The sequence below is a fragment of the Pinus tabuliformis genome, chromosome 4_1 (genome assembly GCF_031772625.1).
Source record: "Pinus tabuliformis cultivar Carrire ecotype Pingquan chromosome 4_1, CPIR1, whole genome shotgun sequence".
In the NCBI taxonomy this organism is placed as follows: domain Eukaryota; kingdom Viridiplantae; phylum Streptophyta; class Pinopsida; order Pinales; family Pinaceae; genus Pinus; species Pinus tabuliformis.
Genome location: NC_142303.1, coordinates 83,906,652 through 83,922,881, shown reverse-complemented (window position 1 = coordinate 83,922,881; position 16,230 = coordinate 83,906,652).

The window sequence follows — 16,230 nt, the reverse complement described above, 5'->3', positions numbered from 1 at the left end:
GACCCCAAAGTGAACAAGAAACAACCAAAAAAGCCGAATGGATGGCAGCACACCGATTGGAGGGAAAAAGAGGATATGCAGAGGACAGAGCATACAGTGAACCAAGAGGAACCTGATACAAATATGGAACAGAACGGCACACAGGAAGAAAAAGCACCAGACCCTCAAATGGAGGACCATTTTCAGCAGCAGATAATTCCACAGCTGGATTTTAGTGGCAATAAAAGAACTCATGGATCTGAAGGATCAGAATCCGACAAAGAATCTCCAGTGAACATACAAGAGCACCCGCAGGCCATCATTGTTCCCCCTCCTGACTCACAGGGTTGGCGTAGGGTGGAAAAGAAGAAGGGCAGGAAAATATAGGCTTGATGTATTTGCAAATTTTTTATTTTTATTTTTTCAGTTTTCAGTTTAGTCCTAACCATGGACAGCTATCAGCATATGCTCTAAGCATCTACAAAATGTAATTTATTTCAACATGAATATAAATTACGACTTTTTCTACGGGAAAAAAAAGATAATTATGCTTCACTCTGCCCTTTGAATTACTTCAAACTAATTTCTTAAACAAAACTTACGCAAATTTTAAAACTACACACTTTTTTTTCGCTTTGTAGGAGCTCGATATTGAATTTGTTGTATCTCTGTAATTTGGGACCTCCAAGGTCTAAAATTTCATCTTGTGATATCCCTTTCGGTCCTCTTTCCAACCCCACAAGTTTGATCGAGATTGGATTCTTCATAAAATAGTTATGCCCAATCTCCCACGATGACCTAATTATAGACTAGTTCAGTAGAGCAAACGTGTACGGAGTGCCACATGTCACTGTTTCGACATTCGGCCTTGAAAATGATACCCAAAAAAACACACTTTGTCCTATTTTCTGTCACTTTTTATGAAATTTAAATCTGTTTCTCAGAGAGAAAGTGATTACGATTTTCCCAAGGTAACCTGTTTGAGATGGAATTCTTGAGCCTACAAAAACCCTAACTTCCTCAGATCATATCTTCGAAAATATAGCGAGACAAGATCTAAAATTCGTATACAAGGTTCACCAAGATTTTTTCTCCATGTGGTTTCAATTTCAGCTTTTGAAGCTTCGTAGAAAAAAAATTATAGCGAAAATTCCACGATGCCCTGTTTGAAGTAGCGAAACCCTAGAATCCAAAGCTCTGATACCAAATGTCATGCAACTAGCTCACAAAATAGAAGAAGAGATAGATTAACGAATTCAAAATTAGCCTCTTCGAGGGGGATGTCAAAAATACGAATCAAATTTATTAAATCAATTGAGCGGCATACAGGTGTGGAACACCACCTGTAAGACTGCCACTGCAAAACACGCTCTGCCTCCATTCATTACATGAGGAATATATATAACAAACACACATTTAGGGAAGTTGAATAGACTCCTAGGAAATAGGAACAAAATCCTAAACTAGGTTTTGGTTTGAACTATTACTCTAATAAACCAGTTCTACATGAATCTCAACACTCCCCCTTAACACAAAAATGGATTCATAGATATGCCTAACACTTCCCTAAACAACTCAACTTTGATTCTACCAAGAGGTTTGGTAAAAATATCAACAACATTGTCACAACTATTACAATATTCAATGGGGATTTCTTTTGACTGAACTTTCTCCTTGACAAAATGAAACTGTGTATCGATATGCTTTGTGTTCTTATGAAATACTGGATTATTTGCAAGTTTGATGGAGCTCTGGTTGTCACATTTAATCATTGTTGCAACCTGTTGTTCTTCTCCAGCATAAAGGAGAATCCTCCTCAACCAAACTGCTTCACATGTCCTTGCACACATAGCTTGATATCCAGCTTCTGCAGAAGACAAGGATACTGTGTTTTGCTTTTTTCTACTCCATGTAATGACCCCAGATCCAATGTTGAATGCATAGCCTGTTATGGATCGTCTGTCATCTACATTTCCAGCCAAATCGGAGTCTGAAAAACCTGTCAATCTAACATCACACAAATCAGTATAAACAATACCAAAATCTAAGGTTCCCTGGAGATACCTTAAAACACCTTTAGCTGCAACCCAATGGCTCTCAAGGGGCTTTGACATAAATTGGCTCAATGCACTGACTGCATAAGTAAAATTAGGCCTAGTTGTAGTCAAGTAGATTAGACTCCCAACCAGCTATCTATACAACGTCGCATCTACCTCCTTAGATCCATCATCATTCTGAAGTTTTAAATTTTGTTGTAAAGGTACTGCTGCAGCTTTGCACTGATCCATTCTGAACTTTTCCAGTAAACTTTTGACATACTTACTCTGTGGCAAAAAGTTTGTCCAGAATCCCTCTAAACTTCCAAACCCAAACAGTAATGTAGCTCTCCAAGGTCTTTTATCTGAAAGACTTGTGACATATGCTCCTTGATTTCTTTAATGAGATTATCACATTGCCTGTAATGATTAGATCATCTACATATAAAGAAATCAAAACAATCCTCCCCTCTTTATCAAACACGGTATAAATATTAGGGTCATTTTTTCTCCTTTTATAACCATGCTGCAGGAAAAATGAATCAATTTTGTCATACCATGACCTGGATGTCTGTTTTAGTCCATACATCGCTTAGTTCAATCTGCAAACTAAACGTTCTTCACCCTGTTTGACAAACCCCTTAAGTTGCACTAAGTAGACTTCTTCTTTTAAGTCCCCATTTAAAAATGCAGATTTAACATCTATCTAGTGAATCATCTAATGGTGTTTGGTAGCTAAAGAAATTAGCATTATGATTGTATTTAGTTTAGCTACATGGGCAAATGTTTCATCATAATATATGCCTTCTTGCTGCGAATACCCCTTTGCAACCAGCCTAGATTTATACTTATCTATGCTCCCATCTGCTTTAAATTTAGGCTTATACAACCATTTGCATCCTATGGGTTGTTTTCCTTTAGGTAATTTAACTAAATCCCAAGTTTTGTTTTTGAGAATTGATTCATATTCCTCTTCCATAACAACCCTCCATTCACTATATTGACTAGCTTCTTTATAACTAGAGGGTTCAACAACATTCATCATACTAGTTATAAAATAATTTTCCCTATATCATGCTGGCAATTGAGCTTTCCTACCTGATCTCCCGAGTGGTGGGGTAGCTTCAAACCTCATCTGATCATCATTTTCTGGACTTGGCTTGACAACTGCATCATCTTCTTTCCCTTCCTATTGCTGCTATTGCTACATCTGCTCATTGATTTCACCAGATTCATCACTTCCTTCTTCCACCAACAAGGGCACGTGCCAATCTTGATTAGCACTCTCATGGCTTCCATCATTAACCTGCTCATGAAACACTACATCTTTGCTCCCAAAAACTTTATGAGTAAAGGGATTAAACAATTTGTAAGCTTTAAATTTTGTACAATACCCAACAAAAATACATTTGATGGAATTTGAATCCACTTTCCTTTTATCTTCCTTTGGGATATGAGCAAAGACTTTACTGCCAAAAACTCTTAAATGCTTAACTACAGGCTTATAACCAAATAAAGCTTCAAAAGGAGTTTTGAAATCTAAACTTCTTTTTGGACTCCTATACTTTAGATATACTGCAGTATTAATCGCTTCAGCCCAAAAGCCATTAGAAATATTCTTACCTTTTAACATACCACGAGGACACTCCACAAGGGTTCTGTTCTTCCTCTGTGCAACCCTGTTTTGTTCAGGAGTGTGGGGTACTATAAACTGTTGTTGTATCCCATTATCTTTGCAGTATTTTAGTACACAAGCTTTCTTGTACTCTCCCCCTTGATCCGAGCAGAGAATCCTGATGCTTTTACCTGTCTTCTTTTCAACCATACTTATGAACTCCTTGAAGTATTCAAAAGTGTTGCTCTTCTTCCTCAGGAAATACACCCAAGTAAATCTATTACAGTCATCAATAAAAAGTAAAAAATAGTATGCATCGCCTAGCAATCTTGTCTGCATAGGCCTGCATAAATCTGTGTGTACCAACTTGAGTATATCTCCCTTCCTTCTCTCAACATTCATGGTAAATTCATCTTTGTGCAACTTTCCCAGTGCACATGCATCACTGTCAATATGAACAGGTTTTGAAACAGGAAGACCTTCGACCATACCTCTTTTTTGTAATAGCAGCAGATCATTGAAGTTAATATGGCTGAACCTTTGATGCAATAAGTCCACTGTAGTCATGGTTGATGATTTCAATGCCTGATGTGGTGCGCTTTTGCAATTTAGCTTGTATAATCCTCCCACATGAATGCCTGATGCAATAAGCTTCATACAATCCAACAGGTCTTTAATGACACAATATAATTTATAAAACTCTACCTTGATATTCTGATCAGTTATAGTAGAAACAAAGATTAGATTCTTTTTGATCCTGTGTACATACATCACATTGTGGATATGTCTAATATTTCCATCAAGAAAAACAACAGGAATATTACCATAACCTTTGATTTGGTACCCTCTATCATCAGCAAGATAGATGTTTGTTCCACTACTGGTTTCTTTGAATTCTTCAAACCACTGTCTCTTCCTTTTCATGTGGATGGATGCCCCTGAGTCAACAAACTAGGTATCTGCTTCATCCTCCTTAGCCGAAAGTGTAGAGTCAGATATGAACAGTCTGATGTTCTAACTTTGTTCCTCATCAACAAAATGACCTGCATGCTACTTATGTCTCTTCCAGCCTTCATCAAACTTTTTCTTCATGCAGTATCTGGCTATATGGTTGGTTCTACCATAATAAGAACATTTGGTCGCAGAGTCATTTCTATTGAAAGACGTACCTTGAGGTGGAGGCATCTTTCTCTGTGGGGCTGCGCTGCGTTGCTCTTCTGTGCTGCATTGGGTTTTCCTCTGAAAGGATTTTTCTTCGCCATTAAGGCTAGATCTGAACTCTGAGGTTTATGATTCAGTCGCCTTTCCTCCTCTTGCATGAGGATCCCTGTCAATTCTTCAAACACTTGGGCTTTTTCTCTTACATTCAATCTAGTGATGAACATCTGATACTCATCAGTCATACCATTCATGGTAATCATGACCAGATTTGTATCTGAAACAGCTTCACCGATGTCATCGAGCTTGTTCTTGAGCTCCTTGATCCGCGAAATGAATGCTACAACTATCTCATTCTCCTCCATCTTGATGGAGAGAATCTTGCTCTTCAAGAACAACAATCGATTGGTGTTCTTGACCTCATAGAGATCCTTGAGTGTCTTCTAGATCTCTGGTGCAGTCTTGCAATCATGGATATGGGGAATAATGCAATCTTTTCCTAGTCTTGGATTGTTGCTGTTGTTCCTCCTGCAATGAGGTTCGGCTTCACCTCATCATTATTCACAATTGTCCATGCATTGTGTCCCTCAAGTAGGGTCTGCAGCTTGAATTTCCAATCAAATTAATTGGATCCATCCAGCTTGTGGTTTTCATTGAGGTAAGCTTCTGCTAATTGATTATTCATTTTGAATGAATAAAAAAAACTTTCAGCCCTAACAATTAAAAAATAACCTCGGACCTTCTTAAAAAAACTGATCACTCCAAATTCCTTTTTTTTTTAAATACACCCCCTTTTATCAAATAATAAGCCCCTCAAAATAATACAAAGCCCCTCCTTTTCTTTTCAATTAAAGAATTAAATTAAACTTTTTAATTAAAAAGAAAAAACTCAATTAAAAAAACTGAGTCTCCTTTCAACGTGACTTAAAAAAATATCACCGTGACCTCCTCCACGCGGTCTTTTCCATGGTTGTCTCGGCCTCCCGTGACCTCCTCCAAGTGGTCTTCTCCACGACTGTCTCGACTTCTTGCGGTCTTCTCCTCCTTACCACGCACCAACTGCTTACCATGCAGTACTGGCTAGATGTTAGCAGATGTTACCACGCAGTTAGCTGCCTCCTCCACGTGGATTCAGATCCAACACTCCATAGCACAACATGACAACAATGAAGGAACCCGAACCCGCAGCAATGGCCTTGCCACAAAACTGTTATAACCTTCCGCCACCGGCACTAATGTAGTCCAGTACGTTGCCTCTAGGTTTTCTTTCTAACTGCCCTTCGCTGATCAGATCGAGCTTTACAATAGCTTCAATAAATCGTATAGCAGTGGATGTCACAGATCGTATAGTAGCCTCAACACAACGTTCAACAATGGATCTTGATGCATCGCTTGTCGATTCCATAGATAATGAGTCTGGCCTCCTCCTTGTAGAACTTTTTCTACAAATCAACCAGCTCTAATACCATGTAGAACTTTTTCTACAAATCAACCAGCTCTGATACCATGTAGAAATTTTGAATAATATGACACATATTCAACAGAGATTATCCTGATCATACAATTTAAGCGGAACATGTATAATACATAATCTCCTCTACGTTGATCATCAAATTACAGAAGCAGAAACATCCACAGGCACACATAGAAGCATCAATCAAACTCATAAACACAGTATGTATCCCGGGGAAAGCATCTCGCTAAAAACCCCACACTATCTGTATATTATATTGATTGAATCATGTAACAATACAAAGCATAATACTTCTCACAAGTATCTCCACCTGTTACACACAATACAGCTCAGATTTGATCTCCAAATCTCTCCCGCTGCTTGCCTGCCTCCACTGCTCAAACCTGCTCGAGAACTGATGAGAATAGCTTCCCAAACTTGATTTTACACTGCAAAATAGTCACCCACACTATGTTGGACGTGAGCAACAGCTATAATATCATGAAGATACGTGAGCAAACTCATTGGCATACTCAATCCTTTGATTGTGCAAATCATCATGCACAGCTATAGTCACAACTGATAGCAATCTGATCCTCTAACACCTGTCCCTGCTGAACTGAACATGCACTGACATGCAACTGAGTTAACTGATGTATTCTATAGTTGCATTATGAGTTAATAACTTGTGAATTAATTAATAACTAATTCACCCAACTCATCTTTAGTCTATTGATCAGTTAGACTAAATACAACCAGTTTAACAAAGCTAAACTGAACACAACTCCATCAATTGTACCTCCAGTCCACTAAACTCAACTCACTTGAGTTCTAACTGAAGTCATGCATGCAACAACTCAACTGACTCATAAGAAAAACGAATTTCCTTCTGACAGCTGCATGTGCCACTTCCGTAGCTCAAACTGAAGTGCTCCAAGAGAATAAGATTAAGTTTATAGTCCAAATATTATTGTGAGATAATAATATTTGACTTTTCTATTTTTGACTTTGATCACTCACACTGTGATCACTCACACTGTAATCACTCACACTTTCATCAAAAATAGAAGTCCATCTATTTTTCCCAACTTGATCAATCATCCATAAACATAGACATGATCCATATGTCTAAAAATAGACATAGTCTAAAAATAGACTTGCGCCAAAAATAGCCTGCGGGCCCACTTAGTGAAGGCGACTCTTTTCACTAAGCTCCATCATCTTGTTGCAATCTCAACAAGAATTTCTTGTTGCACACTTTTCAACACTCCCTCTCAACAAGAAAGGCTTCCTCTCAAACCCGATCCTGTAACTCTGGAATGTTCTCCATGCAACACATCTGGCCGGTCCACTTGCTCTGTCATCAAAGTCTCTGACTGCTATTGCCTCTGTCGACTGAAACTCTGCATCTCTGTGCTCTTCAGTATCTGACTGCTCTAGCCTCTGTCACTTTGATCTCTAACTGCATCCGTGCTGCTGTTGGTTCTATCTCCCAGCATTGCATCCGCACTGCACCTCCCAACTGACCTCCCTGTTGGGATAGAAACACCCTCTGATGCTGAAGCTCTACCTGCTGCTGACAAGTGCTCCCTCTCTGACATCTGCGCTACTGCAACATCTCCATGCATCTCACACCATTGCACACCTCTCTGTGCCACCTAGCACTGTGCAAAACACTTGTGCCTCTCGCATTGCTACAGCCTGCTATCTATGCGCTGTCCTGGGATTCCCTACACTGTCGCTCTCTCTGCCGCTCCATCCGCATCTGTCTCTACCCAATCAGTCAGTTCTTGCTACTACACATCGGGGCTCCCGTAGCAAGGTCTCATCCAAGAGGTTGGGTACCTCAAGGATCCTGCCCCTCCTCCTTGGGACAATCAATCCACATCACCCCACCTCCTACCTGGAGGTATGGCTGCATGCGATCCCTCAGCCCACCTGGCTCGAAGTTTCCCCCTACTGGAGGTCTCTGGATGAGTAGATGTCTCTACTCCATCTCCACACAGCTTCCCCTGTTGTGGCTCCTCCACAACCTCCTGAAGTTGCTGCACCAATCGTGGCTCCTCCACAATCGTCTGAGACTTCTTCTGGCTCTGCATGTTGAGAGGTAATATACGCTCCCTCTCAACCACCAAGTCTCCATCAGTTGCCTTGCTGCTCAAGGCTTTGCATGCATCTTGAACCTCAAGAGCATACAGGTTCTTGACCCGTGAACCAATCTGCTTCACCTGTCTAGTGATGATGTGTCTAAGGAAAACCTTTCCCTTAGTAAAGACCACATCATATCCTCTGTCTTCCAACATCGCGATCGACACCAAGTTTCTCTTCAGTCCTGGTACATACTTGACATCGGTCAAGGTAAGGCGAGCTCCATGCTCCCTCTGAAAAATAACCGTGCCTACACCTGAGACACTATACTTCTCATCATTACCCATCCCTATGAGTATCTGGAGATCTTTCTCCTCCAAAGTACTGAACAAACTTTTGTCACCGGTCATGTGGAAAGAAGCTCCACTGTCAAGAAACCAACCACTTCCCATCATGGATGAAACCATGCATGCGAAGAGTGTGAAGTCCAACTCAAACTGTGAAGCAAGTGAGGCTGCCTCACCTTCAGATCCTTCCCCGGATCCCTTCTTGGACTTCTTCTTTGGGCAATTAGTAGCATAATGACCCAACTCATGACAACGAAAGCATCTCACCTTTGCCTTGTCAACCTTCTTCCCATCATTGGAAGAACTGGATTCGGAAAGAGAAACCTTCCCCTTCCCCTTCCTCGCCTTACTCGCTAAGGCACAGTTCTCCTCATCCTGCATGGATGAAGAACCGTCTCTGGTGCTCCGCCTGATCTCCTCCTGCACAAGATCCGACCAAAGTCTCTCCCATCCTGGCAATTTCTCCCGACCATTGACAGAGTCCTGATAGGAATGCCAACTCTTCGGAAGACCAAGGAGAGCCAAGCTCACCAAGCCCTCATCATCGACAGTAACCCCCACACTTCCCAGCTCATCTCGACACTGAGTGAACTTCGTGAGATACTTGGGAATATTGTCTCCCTTCTCGCATTTGATGTTTCTGAGTTTATCTTTGAGCGCCAGCTTCCTCTGATCGCTCTTGCTTTGGAATAATTCTGTTAGTGATTTCCACATCAAATATGGAGTAGCCTTTCCATGGAGGCTGGACACAATGTGATCCTTCACACCCTCCAACAGAATTCTTCGACATTTTGCGATCTTCTTTTGCCAAGCATCAGCTTGAGTAGCATCAGTAGGCTTTGGGATATCCGTATCTATGAACTCCTTCAGCCCGTTATCATCCAATATTGCCTCCATCCTATCCTTCCATGCAATATAGTTTGAGCTGCCCTCAAGAGCATACTCCAATCGCAATCCGTTGAAAGACATTGCTGCGTTGTCACCAAGAAAACACTGCTGCAAATTCAAATTCCACCAGCAACCAACTCAACTGCTTCCGATCTAGAATTCGTGACTGAATAGTAGATCTGATGATCAATCCTCGCTTGATATCCTGTAAAAATCTCTTCTACAAATCAAGCTGCTCCGATACCATGTAGAACTTTTTCTACAAATCAACCAGCTCTGATACCATGTAGAACTTTTTCTACAAATCAACCAGCTCTGATACCATGTAGAAATTTTGAATAATATGACACATATTCAACAGAGATTATCCTGATCATACAATTTAAGCGGAACATGTATAATACATAATCTCCTCTACGTTGATCATCAAATTACAGAAGCAGAAACATCCACAGGCACACATAGAAGCATCAATCAAACTCATAAACACAGTATGTATCCCGGGGAAAGCATCTCGCTAAAAACCCCACACTATCTGTATATTATATTGATTGAATCATGTAACAATACAAAGCATAATACTTCTCACAAGTATCTCCACCTGTTACACACAATACAGCTCAGATTTGATCTCCAAATCTCTCCCGCTGCTTGCCTGCCTCCACTGCTCAAACCTGCTCGAGAACTGATGAGAATAGCTTCCCAAACTCGATTTTACACTGCAAAATAGTCACCCACACTATGTTGGACGTGAGAAACAGCTATAATATCATGAAGATACGTGAGCAAACTCATTGGCATACTCAATCCTTTGATTGTGCAAATCATCATGCACAGCTATAGTCACAACTGATAGCAATCTGATCCTCTAACACCTGTCCCTGCTGAACTGAACATGCACTGACATGCAACTGAGTTAACTGATGTATTCTATAGTTGCATTATGAGTTAATAACTTGTGAATTAATTAATAACTAATTCACCCAACTCATCTTTAGTCTATTGATCAGTTAGACTAAATACAACCAGTTTAACAAAGCTAAACTGAACACAACTCCATCAATTGTACCTCCAGTCCACTAAACTCAACTCACTTGAGTTCTAACTGAAGTCATGCATGCAACAACTCAACTGACTCATAAGAAAAACGAATTTCCTTCTGACAGCTGCATGTGCCACTTTCGTAGCTCAAACTGAAGTGCTCCAAGAGAATAAGATTAAGTTTATAGTCCAAATATTATTGTGAGATAATAATATTTGACTTTTCTATTTTTGACTTTGATCACTCACACTGTGATCACTCACACTGTAATCACTCACACTTTCATCAAAAATAGAAGTCCATCTATTTTTCCCAACTTGATCAATCATCCATAAACATAGACATGATCCATATGTCTAAAAATAGACATAGTCTAAAAATAGACATAGTCTAAAAATAGACTTGCGCCAAAAATAGCCTGCGGGCCCACTTAGTGAAGGCGACTCTTTTCACTAAGCTCCATCATCTTGTTGCAATCTCAACAAGAATTTCTTGTTGCACACTTTTCAACACTCCTCAGCAATCCGAGCGCCTTTCATCCTCCTGCAGCCTCAAAGCGATAGGTAAGGGACGATATGGTTGATTGGTCGCTGATCCACAGTTGGCAAGGCTTTGATTTCCTAGCAATTCCATGAATTTCACGCGAGCAACTTTTTTGCCAATCGTATGCCCAAGAGCATCTTGGGCTGGATCTCCACTCTCAACACCACGATTTGAATGAATCAGTCAGCCCTCAAATGTGTAGCCTTGAGACTGAATCCACCACGTCAACCAACCCTCCAATGCGTGGCCTCGAGACTGTCACTGCCATCCAAAACACATTGATCCAAAAATGTTGCACAATCAGAGATCTCAGCCTCTGTTTAGCAAAAAAAGCAGGCAGCAGTAGCCTCCTGAACAGTCTCGCAACGTTTTTACAACAGATGGTCAGCACTATTTTCCAATGTGTACTCACACCGTTCTTAAGATAAAAATTCACGTAAGGGAAGAAGTGAAATCGAAACGACTATTACATCAAATGTCATGTTGGGATCCCTTCAAATGCATCGGTCTCTCTCTCCACTTAGGGTAAGTGGTACAGGCGTCCTCAACCTTGTAGCTCTGATACCATGACAAAAATACGAATCAACTTTATTAAATCAATTGAGAAACTTACAGGTCTGGAACACCACCTGTAAGACTGGCACTGCAGAACATGCTCTACCTCCATTCATTACATGAGGAATATATATAACAAACACACATTTAGGGAAGTTGAACAGACTCCTAGAAAATAGGAACATAATCCTAAACTAGGTTTCAGTTTGAATTGTTACTCTATTAAGCTAGTTCTACATTAATCTCAATAGGGGAAACCTCCTTTACATTACATAAATGAATTCTTGGATGATTTAAATGACAAAACCTCCTTTGTATATGTAGGAGTCTAAGGGGTCACAATATATTCAGAGTCGACATAAAATAATAATGTAAGGGCACACCAATAACAATAATGGGCTTCAATGGGGCACAATAATAACAATATAGGTACTACATGGGCAAAACAATAACAATAAAGGGGCTAAACTGACAATAACAATAAGGGAATACACTAGTATTTTAGGGACCTAGCATACTTTGGTGAGTCTCATTTAGTTTTTTTAAATGTTTCTTCCTTTTCCAAGTTGGTTTGGAATAAAATCTAGGCCAAACATACTATAAATTCACATTTAGCATTCTCATATCCATGCACAACTTTGCCTTCTTTATTTTGGTAGAGTCACACATCTCTACCTCTTCCCTTTTTGGTGTAGTTGCATTGAAGTCAACGTTCACAAGACATTTCTGGAATGGAGAATCGTTGTAGCTTTGGAGAAGATGGGTGGTGGGTCTACACAATTCCTCTATTCACAGAAGATGGCCATGGCTACTTCTTGCAATCCCCTTATAATGTTTCTGCTTGGTGTGAGTGTTATATGTATATTGAACTACTTATTGCTAATGTTTTTCCTATTATTGTCTCCTAGTTGTTATAGACATTTTTGGGCCCTACAACCCCAAGCATGAAATGTCCATAAACCAAGGGCTCCTAAGTCCCTAAAAGTGTTGTTCTAACCCCTAAAGGAACAAGGTCAACAGATTACAGGTTTTCCCAGAATTTCTCCATGAAAAACTGCTTAGAATTGGTCAAAACAGGATCATTTCAGCTGCTCCACTGGCCAAGTGCGTTGCATCTCACCTAAATACACTGTGAGGGTGGGTTGAATTTCAAATATCCCTTCTGTGGGGTGCGATGGGCGAGAAATGACAAATGGCAGTGTCATTCCGCGAGGTGGAGAGGCAATGGAAGCTTCCAGAATCTTCTCCTGTGACACATGCCTCACTGAATTCGACCAAGGATGAGTAAGAGACCATCAATCTCCAAGTGGAAGCAAGAACTATCAGAGGGAAGACACTAATCAAACCATGAGCTGACTCATCTCCATTACAGACATCTATATATGGATCCCTCATCCCAGAGATCCAGAGGCTGGAATTTTGCATATTGTAAGGAATTGAAGTTGGTTTCTTGAGATAAACATCAAATTGTTGGGTGATCTAAGCTTTGTTTGAGGTGAAGAGGGGCTTCTTTGCTGGGAGGTTGATGCTGGGTCAGAACAAATGGTTGTAACTCCTCTTGGCTCTTTCTTGTTTTATCAATAAAAGCTATTCAAGTTTTCCTCCATGCTCTTGTGTCATTGATGCTTGTTACATTTGTATGGTCAATTTACATCTGATCCTAGATTGATTATGATTATAGATCCATGTCTTTGTATAGTGTTATGCTTCTGTGATCTTACAGGTACTTTGTGAAGCTGGGCGTGCAAGGGAGCAGGTAGCTGAAGACTATCAAAGAAGAGAGGAATCAAATCAGGAGATTAGCGCAAGACAGAGGTTGGTCTTCTTATTCCTCTCTATCCATAATTCATAAAGGAAAAACAAAAGTAGCTTTTCTCTGTTTGTTTCTAAGGCAGTTGTCACACCTTAGTGGGATAGAGCAGTTCTATATAGACACTTTTCCATGTAACAAAATGGCGACTCCGTTGGGGAGATAATTAGTTTGTTTGTTTATCATTCTTTGTTGTTTGTTTCATAAACCTACAAGTAGCATTCGCACTGCATTTTCCATAACAAATGCAAAGTAGATAACTGCTATTTCAATCCATCTACTGGATCTGTTTACGAGTTAAACAACTGATTCACAAACTATCTGATTGCCCTTGTGATAGCTCTTAGATCCTCCTTAGATCTACCCCTAATTGTTGCATTACTGATTGCTTTTTGCTCAGCCAAAACCCAAGAACTGAACTGCAAACTGTGACCCAGAACCCAAACAGAGTCTCGTTTCTGGCCCAGCGCAGGTACTGTTCAGAGAACCTGAACTTCAACGCACTTCCCGAGTGGATAAGGTGCGCTGCATTTCAAATTCTCTGTGTTACAGGTGCGCTGATCAGACTAGGCCCTGTGCAGTTTTGGTTTCTGTGATTCATTCTTTACAGTTCTATTCCTGAATTTTGCTGCCTGTGATCAGTATATGTCTGTTTGAAACCCCTTTTCCTTGCTGTTATTCCGCCTCCTTTGTACAAAAGAACTGTAGATGTTTTTGTGTGTTTGTTGAGTCATTTACAGTTCTCCTTTGCAAAAGTAGCATAATCGTACTGTCTTCCTTTGATTTGAAACTGTCGCAAGTGTCGATTTCAATCGTAGGAAAGAGTTTGATTGCTGTTGATGGTCGATTATCCTATTACTATTGTTTTTGGTCTGAATTTGTAATTTTGTAGTGTCAAGAACAAGTATTCATTTTAAAATCGTAAGGTGTTGTGATCGTCTCCATTTTTGATTTCGAAAAGAAACTTGTTGATATTTGTCGCTTGAAAAGAAATTCAGATTTGTGCATCAACTTTCTTTTTAGCATTCATATACTAAGAAAGTTGAAAACAAATACATGCATGTGCATTTGCATATAGACAGTGTGATTGGCTTGATTTAGGAAAGTGCATTTAGAGTGTGCTCTTAGCTCTTTGTGAAAAGATTCTGTCTTTCTTTTCCTTAGTAGCTAGGATTTTCATTGCACAAAGAAGATAAAAAGTTTGTTTATCATCTTAGATTGCATTTTAGGAATTACATCTACATCTCGCGGTGAACCTGAAAGGCAAACTTCATAAACAAGATAAACTTAAAATAAATTCAATGAATCTAACAACGCTTTGGAACTTAACGCACAACATTTAGACGTCTAGGCTAGAGACGTATTCCGGCGTCGTAAAGCCTGGTAACTATTGTTCCCACTGATGGTTGGGTGATTCCTACACTTTGAGACGATAAGTGCCAGTACGGACTTCTGCTCCCACGTACCATCTAGTATATTTTGGGAGACCCCAATAGGCTTAATCCTTTATCCATAGGAAGTCGTGTCTGCCGCCCTATCGATCGCAATGCACTGAACACAGCATTCGGGAAGATTGACTGCCGTACCGTAAAATGTATTTTGCAGTTTTGCGATTGGTTTTGTAATCCCTCTACCTAGATTTCTAGAGCAGTCCCTTTCGTTCCTTTTCAGACTCCTTAACAGAAAAGTTCCATCTGAGCACTTGTCACTTCAGGCTCATTAAAAATCGAAGGAGACTAGAGTCATCTTTTGTTTTTCTCGACTCTTAAAAATTGAAAAAACAAGTTGTGTCAAAGCGTCTAAAATTTATTTTAAACGGAATACTCATTACCCCTTTCCTACGTTGATCTTGGGTTGAGAAAATGGAGTCCACCAACCAAGGAATCCCCCTTGAAGGAAATCCTAGTCCCTTCTGCTCTTGGGGAGATGTTGGTGCACCCCATATGGCCACATTGTCGCTTCAGGACTGACAATTGGTTTGCTTGTATGGCTCTTCTCAACCTCTGTCGTTCAGAACACCACAATTCCTGAACAATCGAATCAGCAACTAGACGAGTTCAGAGTTACCCACCAACCTTCTACTTCCTCTAATTCTTCCTCTCCTCCTTCCTCTTCGCTTGATGGGGCTGGTAAAGCCAAAAGTCAAATACCTAAGGAGAAGAAGGAAAAGAAGAAGAAAGAGAAGAAGAAGAAAGAGAAGAAGAAGAAGGAGCCAAAAGCGAATGGGGGCAAACGAGTGTCGTCTAGCGAAAATCCACACACTGCACCGACTAGGCCTAAATTGCCATGTGTCATTTGCAAAGGAGACCACTATCACATAGATTGTCCTTGCATCCCTCGGATCTTAAGGGACTGGTCTCCTCGTTTTCACAACCCGGTGTCGTCAACCTCTGATGGTCATGTTGAAAACACACCGTCAACTAGTGAAAGTGAAGCCCCAGGACAAAAAGGAAAATATAGATTTCCTTGTAAACTGTGCGAAGGCGATAATGTCATCCACAGTTGTCCCTTCTTAGATGAAGCTAAAAAAGTTTTGGACGATTGTCCAGTTTCACCGTTACGACTTCCTCCTGGATATAAAAAACTCTTGCCGAGTCCGTCACTGGTTGAAAATACGGCTAGCCCGCTCAAGTGGTCGGCTGAAGCATCTATCATTGAAGATAAACCATCTGAACCCATAATAGACGAAAGTCAAAAGGTCGAGGCAGCAGTTGAC